Source organism: Ascidiella aspersa, chromosome 3 (genome assembly GCF_963924565.1).
Source record: "Ascidiella aspersa chromosome 3, kaAscAspe10.2, whole genome shotgun sequence".
In the NCBI taxonomy this organism is placed as follows: domain Eukaryota; kingdom Metazoa; phylum Chordata; class Ascidiacea; order Phlebobranchia; family Ascidiidae; genus Ascidiella; species Ascidiella aspersa.
The window spans coordinates 1,006,836-1,016,267 of record NC_139449.1 but is presented as its reverse complement, the minus strand read 5'-3'; positions in this window follow the sequence as shown (position 1 = coordinate 1,016,267).

Here is a 9,432-nt window from a genome sequence, read left to right as displayed (position 1 = left end):
TTTTTTTTTCTTTTAAATATTGGAATTTTCCCCAGTTGAAAGTTTTCTTTCTAAAGCCTAGAATTTTTTACAAAATTGTTTAAATTTGGGCAATTTTAGGTTTTTCTGCATAAAACTTTAGTTTATCTGCTCAAAGATTTAAAGATCAACTGTTTTAAACAAGAAGTTTAGCCATTTCAAGCCAAAGAATAGCTTCGTGATACTTCTGCAGAAAATTGAAGCGATTTTAATTGATAAATAATGCTCCGCAAAACAATGAAAATATTGCATCGAAGAACTTATTAATAACGCAAAAATTTGCAATACAAATAATTTAAAATATCTCTCTTACCGTTGAGTTGTAAAACCACTGCTTTTAAAGTTTTCCATGTTGCTATGGGATTTAAATTCAAACTGCACAAAAATCCATCTAAGTGCCGATACGACATACACAACTACAGTAACCTACTTTGTAATATTGGTAATATGACGATCCCAGCGTTGTAAATCTTGGAAATCGGAAATTTCGAAATTTAAAGAAATTAAAAAAATTACTGAAATCTCGTAATAATGATAAATGATAATTTCCGATTTATTACTTCGATTTTAAACAGGTTCTGACATGGGTTGAGCATTAACTCAATTAAACGATATTGATTTTAAGTTTTTTCGAAGGTAAACTTTTAGGCAGGTAGTTTTATATTGATAACATAATGTAATCGTTAAATATTTCGCATTCCATGGGTTGCAATGGTTCTACAAACGTTAGAAGGCGGCCCATGAGAAATAGTGTTCCTTGTTAGTAAACTTGTACTATTAGAAGTTGTGCAGGACTGACTCAAGGCGTTTTTCTAGTGGGTAGCCTACATAATGACACAGCACGTGTTAACGTTAAAACATAGGGAGGTATTAAAACAAGGTAAAAAAAATTACCTTTTTTCCTACTAAGTCAACTTGGGTGAGCTAGTTAAAAATAATGTTTTTCCTCTCATCATATTATGACTGTTAATAAACTTTCAATGTGCGCTGGTATGAATTCAATAAATATAATAATTTTATTAAAAGATATTTATTGTGTACACGTATTTCAACCCAAGTCTTTCGACACAATGACTTAAAACCAAGTCAAACCATTTGCTCAAAAGTCTTCGGTTCATTTTGACCAAAATACAAATACTTGGTTAAGTAGTTTGTAAACTTGGCGTACTTATATTTTGTTTTGTTTTAATCGTATTCTTTGTATTTCCACAGTCAATTGTCATTTACTTTCACAAAAAAGTTGTTAATGTGTCGCCAATAAAAAACATTTTTTAAGGCAGCTTGGCAAATTCTAAAACAACTCCTAACATTATAAAGACAATTATTTATTGTTTTTGGCTGTTTTGGTCGGATATTTTTGATACTGTTTATAAAACTGTCAACAACTTCGAAATTAAAACAAATTCACCTTTAAAATGGCGGAGAGAGTGAGAAATCAATATTAATTGGTGGTTAATTAGGCTTTTTTGCCTGTAAGGTCTTTATGTTTGCGAGAATCGATAATCCTCTGGAGCAGCAAGAAATTACTTTTCCTAATGGCTCAATAATCCCACAATCGTTACTGATTGTTTCAGGCGCCCGTTTAGCATTTGTCATCAACGAAATGTGGCGGTTGTTAGGTAAATGCGTTTACCGTGGCATTCTATGTCCGAATTTCATTGGTAAATAGCTCGTTTTGTGAAATATTGGTTATTTTAACGTTTAGTAATTTGTTAGATAGTTAGATTTATTTTTGGAACCTCGTGAATTAGAAGGCCGTACAAACTTACAAAGAAAATTACAATTGTTTCTTCCAGGATGCAGTGAAAGACCGTAGTGTATATCAATCCAACCTGTTTGCCATTCAATTTGAAGTATATACACAAGTATTCAATAGATATTTCCTTAAGTTAGTTAAATAATAATATAAAAAACATCATATTCCGAGTTTAAAGTACTGATAGAGAACAGCAGGTTATTTTAATAGTCACTGTTTGTTTTTTAAGATCTAGAAAAAGTAGATCTGCCGCAAATAAAGAGTGGCGTTAAGAAAAAAATAGTATTTTCTGAAAAAATACAATGAAAGTCATTTAGTTCAGAGTGGCTGGTAGAACGAGTATCTTGGATACTTCTTGAAAATTTATTGTTTAAACTTCCAAATGGAGAGCAGTTTTACTCTGACTGTAGTAGTTTGGTGTTAAAAAGTAACCAGGAATGTTAGATCTTGGTAGTTTGTGCCAGTTATGTTTGCAAAGTCATGAATCAGATTATCGCAGGCTCCAGGAGCAATTTTCCCTGTTCAACAGTTCTTAACTTTGGCTTCTACCAATCGTAAAAAACTTCGTTTTAAACCTGTGCGTTACCATTAATTTATTTTACGTTAGAGAAGTGTAAAATGGATTACCAAATTGAGATGACGTCAAAAATAATGACGTCAGTGAAAAAAGGCCCGTTTTTAATTTTAATATTGAAGTTAATAATTTTGCTTAATATAACTAACAAATAGTAAATTATTATTATTTCACGGTGACAACGTTACGTCACGAAGAGTGACGTCAGCGTGTGTGACGTCATTTACCAATGTCACATGCTTTGCCTAAAAATTACAGCAGAACATTTCACACCTGCAAATTTAATTTTAAAAAAGTTGTCAAACGTCCAATATTTAAAGGTGATTCCAGGATTGCTTCAATAATAGTGACGTGATCATTGTTCATAAAAGTGTGACGTCATCATTTGTCAAATAGGAGTGACGTCATTATTGTTGACGTCACAGAGCGATGGGTCGTTACTCAGGCGTGACGAGTGCCCAGCTGATGGGCTTCCTGTTGTTGCTGGTGGCCTGGTCGGCCAACCTGGGCGCCCTGGTGGTTCCGGACTGGTGCCGGAGTGAGGTCAGGGTCAGGGAGGTCAAGGGGAAACACCGGGGTCTGATGGACCCACTGAACCAAGGTAAGGGTTTGTTATGATGGAGGGCACAAGTTCTTTATTTGCGTAGGATGCTTGAACTGAGAACCGCGGGTTGCGCACTAGACGTGTCATTTCCATAAATAACCGAAAGATTAATAATAATTGTCCATTCGTGGCCGTTAAGAGTCGTATCACTGTTCGTTTTTTGCTAAAATCAAAAAAAAAGCTGATGCTTCTTTTTTTGCTAAATTTGAAATTCTGACAAAAGAAAAAGATACAAAATATTTCACGGTGACAACGTACAAGTGACGTCAGTTTTTGTGACGTCATCTAGCAATGCACGTGCTTTTCCGACAAATCAAAAATCCTAAATTTCGCCACGTTACGAAGTTTGACCTTTCTTATAAAGTCTTCGACAGCTTCGAGTTATAGATAGTGGTCTTCGACAGTTAACAATAAGGTGTTCCGGACAGCAGCACGCGACCTTCGCACTTAATGTTGTGACGAGTAGGTCTGGTTTTGGCAAGAAATAATGTATTTTTGTTGTTGTAGCGAACCACAGTACCCAGGCAAAAATTACATTTTAACCCGACTTAAAGATATCTAGTCGGATCGGTTAAAAATGTTGGATAGTTTTTTTCAGTTTTTGGTAGATACAATGACGTTACGGCATCTAACCAGATAATACCATTTAAACGGCAGCTAACTATTTCTCAGCTTAAAGGCGAAAGTAGTGAGATTGTTTTAAGCCATCTCAATTTCAATAAAATATTAAAACCATAATATTCGATAAAATCGCCATTTCGCAGTTTCATCGAAATATCATGGCTTTAATATTTTTACTAAACTAAAAAAAAACGACAACAAAAATTACTAAAAAAAACGTGTATTGTGTTCCATCTCAATTTGTTTAGCAATGCACCCGCTTTCTGCTACTATAATGACGTATTTTTTGTTGTAGAGAACCACAGTACCCCCAGACCTGGCCCCTTCCGTTTGGTTACCCTGGGGGTGAACCGGACCCACCTTGTCCGACCCCCCCATCATCGGTGGATCACCGTGGGGTACAAGGGGCTCTGGCAGGAGTGCGCCAACATACCCGACTATGACGACACAGTGGTAGTTGTCGCGTCATCAATCAAGAAAAAGGCGGGAAATTCGAGCGGGAACATCGTGCACCAGTAAGGCTTTGTTGGCAAATAATGGAAACAATTGGCAGTGTTATTGACGTTCAATGCGTTGTGTAAGTATCGGCCGTTCGATATGATACCAACTGTTTCAATAAAATCAAGACGCGAAATGTTAAATCCTTTTCTGTCAACCATGATATTGGCAAAAAAACACAATTTGCTCAGTATATGGCCAATATTAAAAGTAGTAATACAAAAACAGATTTAAAATTCCCATACTATTAAATTCGGGCTCAACTTCGATAATTTTAGAAATCCCTAAACTCTATGACAGTGGATAAACTTGAACCGTACACAAAAAATTGTAATAATAACAAAGAGCTGACAAAGAGAGCCAAATTAAAATTATCTCTGGCAATCATTAAGCTTTATTTATAAACGGTACACAAGGGTGCCGCGGCATATTCTTATCTCAAAATGTTTAGGTTAATACAAAATGCGAAAGCAGTTATATTCTGTCAAGTCCAGTAACAGCATTTCCATATTTTCAACGCACTATAAGGTTCGTCCTGTATATAGGCTTAGTAAGGTGCATATTAAGTAAGTGAAAGCATCATATTGTAAAACCGTTACACACACGCAGTCGAGCGGCAATCTTTGCAAAAGACATCTTAACTCTTAAATCCGGAACAAATTATGTTTGCTAGTTGCCTGGGATCATAGCCCCAATATTATAAGTCACTAGCACTTTAAAAAACACAAAAAGTATTTCTATCAAATAATCGACGAAAAGTCTATGAATAGTTAAGCTGGTACTTCTGAAACACCACTCACTCCTTGATTGACACTAGTTGAACATCAAATAAATCCTTTATTTCGTATGTTTACTATATACTGACTGTTAAATATTATGGAAGTAGCTTACCTTTATATTAGGTTGTCTCATTCAAAATCATTGACTGATGTAAAACTTGGCCACTTTGTCTGAACATGTTGAAACAGACTTTAAAACCATTTATCTGCATGCTATAACAGCCACCGTGTAGATGCTGCTCGTTTGTAACTATGACGTCCTCTGTGATCACAAACGTTTTTTTGGCCAATCAGCGTTCTGCCTCTAACTGTTTACGCACCAGACCGTGACAGATTTGTATTTTTGTTAATTATAGAATATTTCTGTGTTTGTTTGTTAGTTTCAGGAGTTAATTTGTGATAGGTACACTATGCACAGATGTGTTATGTAACTTGGCAAACTGGATCTGTCCTATATATATTTACGATCGAGGGTGAATGTTTGACGGTTGTCGCTTAGACTTCAAACTTAACACATTATATATCTTGTATGATATTCGCACTGTTACATTTGTCTGTCAAAAAAAGCCTTCCTACCAACCTACAACCTCCAGCCATTATCTTAAGACTTATTCGAAACGTTCAAAATGTTACCTACTTCTGTATGGGCTTTGATATTCTTACGACTTTCAAAATTCATTGAATATTTTTCAGATTTTATTCATCTGTTAATATTTATAACAGCCTAAAAAAATAACACAATGAGTAATTATTCGATATTTTGGGTCACCTCACTTCACGTTTAAATGTAACTTTGTGACGTCACGTTTAAATGTAGCTTTGTGACGTCGCGTTTAAATGTACCTTTGTGACGTCACGTTTAAATGTAGCTTTGCGCTGTCATCTGAAAAGAACTTTCACGCACCAACAAAATCCTGGGCCCGCACCTCCGTACTTTTACAAACTTGATCAAAACAGTTTCAGCCAGCCGAAATGGCGAAGAGCGCGAACCCGACCCTCACCCAATGTGAACACCGTTACAGCCCTACCTCGCTATACTGTGGTGGTCACCCCACCTAAGTTTCTTGCGCCCAAGATGCTCGGGGTAGTTGATGTGCCTCGAGAAGTCGATTGTTCCTTCATCAATATGACAAAGGTCTCTTGTCTTCTGCTGGTAAGCGCGCGTGTTTTTGCTACTGTACCTTCTTCCCTAATATTGGTTTTTAAATTGTTAAAGTGGTCATATAGCAAAAGTTCCCACCTTCCAACAGAGAAATTCAAACCAAAACAACGCAACAATACCAAACAATAAACATTATGACGTAACAACAGATATCAGAATCCCATTATGTTATGCTTTACCAGGGAATCCGTACCTTGGCCCTGCTTGGGTTCCTGGGGGGTCTGGTGGCTATCGCCCTCTCGTGTCTGTCCATCTGCGCCGACCGAAAGTTGAGGGGCTTCTCGGCCACTCAGGCCAACTTGGTCGGGGGGCTTCGGGGCAGGAACACCTTGGCCTTGCTGGCCAGCGCGATGTCAGGCCTCAGTGGTATTCTGCTGCTTGTGAGGTAAGGCCAGAGCAACGTGTGGAAAGTTAAAACAAAATACATTTATTACCTATAAGTACGTGAAAAGGTTTGATGTAATACAATGGGTCACATTTTGAGAAGTTTGAAAAGTCCTGACCAATGGGCCCGAAAAGTTAAGACTCCATAACTTTAAAAACTACTACTTAAAAAAAGCAGTTAAAAAATCGAAATAAAGTAACACAAACATGTAAAGTGCTAAACTGTGCGAACATGTATTAATACAAGGAAGGTAAACTTCTGGATGCTCATTGATCTATTAGCGTGTGCGAATTCTGCTGTATGTCCCACGTTAGACTTGGACAACTAGATAATTCTAGTTTTCTAATTCATTGAATTAAAGCAAAATGCGGCTCATTCTAATTCTAATCTAATTTGTGAATTGCTTGTTTGCTCTAATTCTAGTTCTAATCTAATTTGGATTTTACCAAAAATGCTACTTTGTCCAACGGCATTTTTAGTCTCTCAGTTCAAACACATAACTTCAATTAAAACATATTTTGTTGGAACGACTTGTATGTAATTTTTACAGGCTAAAAAGCATAAAAATGCATACAAATTAGCACACACATATTTACCACTCACATTCTTATAAGAATACTTTGTGATTAAATTAAATTGGTTGTATGTGAAAAACACAGGTAATTCTAATTCTAATCTAATTTGAAAAAAACTTAAAACAATCTAATTCTAGTCCTAATCTAATTTATAAAACTAAAATGCTCTAATTTTAATTCTAATCTAATTTTAAAAAGCTAAAATAAATCTAGTTGTCCAAGTCTGTCCCACGTGTGTAAATGTTGGGGTAGTAAACAGCAATAGCGTTTATTTTGAACATTATTTTTTACTATTTATAAGTAAACGACTAAATGTATATAATTTTTAGTTGTTTTGCACTAAATGGCAACTGGGACAGAGTTGAAAGGGAGTCATTTTTTTATTACTTGAATAAGTAGAAGTCGAGTGATTTGCAAAATCGTAAGATAGTCAAAGCACAGAGGTAAAAGCAGTTTGACTGATCGTTTTTTGTCACCCTACGGTATATACATACTATTTGTTACTTGAGATTCTTGCAAATGACTTTTTGCAGTTGCCAGTCTGGCTTGCTAGTTGTCGGCATTTACTTGTTATTAAACAATAAAACTCAAAGTAAAAATATCAAATAATCTAATCCAGTTCCAGTTTAATTTCTTTACAAATGACTTAAATAACAAAACATGCGTATTGGCGTTATTCCTATTGGATCCTTAGTCTTTGTTTTCAACTAGTTTGATTCTTTCAATAAAATAAATAAAGCCATCATTTTCCAAAAAAACGTGTATTGTGTTTCAAAGTTTGCTTCTTATTTCTTGCAAATTACTTTAAAATCACCATCTTATCGCAGTTGCTGGTGGTTTACCCTTGACACGAACCTCGCTTTCACGATGCCAGCTTACCAAGTTTACCACGAGAAGACAGAAGCTTTCTTTGTGGCTGGAACAGGGATCCTAGTCTCGATTTCAACCGGGGTCGTGTACCTCCTTGCCTCTGTGTTACTCTGGGCCAATCTGGGGGAGAAAAAGGAACGTTTGGCCCAGCTGGACGCCGGCGTCTCGGCCCTAAGTGCCAAGTTGCTCCCCCAACATTTGCCAAGGGATTCTGTTGGTTGAAAAAGATGCATTTTGTGGATTGAACTGATTGGAATGTCAACTTTTATAGATCGTGCTTTACATAAAGCTGGATATTTTATTGGCTTTATGAAAGAGTATATAAAAAATAAAAAGTTTAAAACATGAAAACATTTATTTGTGTTTATTGAAAAAAAAATTTGTATAATTTTAAAAAAATTATCTTCCGCCTTTTCGAAATCTTTAAATCAACCAAGAAGGCTTAGGATTAATTTTTCAACGCAAAAAAAATGTTTTATTTATTTAAGATTCTATCGAAATGGTTTCATGAGAACTTACAAAAAAAAATTTTTTTCCGAAATAGACATGTGTTTTGTTTCTCTATTTGTCATCGTTTTAATTTCATAGAAATTACAGAAAAAAATAGCCAGTTTATGCGAAATGTGAATCGCTATAAAAACACAGTAAAATTGATTTTTAACAAAATTTTGAAAAAGTCAGTTGGTTTATTATTAAGAAAAATAGTTTTGAAAGTCTATTTTGTATGATTTTAATACATATGCTATTGCTACCAGGCATAGTATATTTAAAACAGGTTCCTCTGGCAATATATATTATTTTCAACCAACGTTTCGGCTTACTACGGCAAGCCTTCGTCAGGGACTGACACACAAGGCCAACAAGACACAAAGTAAAATCACAAAAAGAAAAAAGGAGATAAAAATGTGCTATTTTATATTTAATTTGTATGATTTTGTTTGTCTTACTTGTACATTTTTATTTTGTTGTCTCATTTGAATAAAGGATCACATAAAAACTTGTTTATTTTTAGTTTTTTAATTTAATTTAGTCAAATCAAAGCTGCAGCTAATTCGCGAGACAACAAGCGCTGTATTTTTTTCAGTTTTATAAACCGGCCTGCTATAGCTCATGTCATATTTAAAAAAAAATTAAATAGGGATATTCATAATTGACATCGGAATCTAATTCAGAAAAATTTAAAAAAGAGGTTAAAAATTTAAACTAAGACTTCACATTGTTGTTGACGTTTTATCAATACTTAAGGTGCAAGTCAAAATAGCCATAAGGCGAAATAAATTAGGTATCTGTATTACAAGCTAAAAAAAATCAATGAGAAAAACAGGTAGTAATTTTTTCAGATGGTTTAGAACTGTAGTTCCCCAACTTTTTAATGAATTTTACGCTGTAGGACCTTTGCAATATTTCAATGATTCGCGGTTCGTTAAGTTTGCTATAAAAAATAAACAACAAAGACTAAGGTTACTACAAAACGACCGATGCAAAATGATACAAAATACATAGACCTGAAATAAACAAAGAGTGGGCTTCAATAGAATATCCAGGTCGGTTTATCAGCGACGCAAGCAAGGTCAGGCTAGAAATAATAGT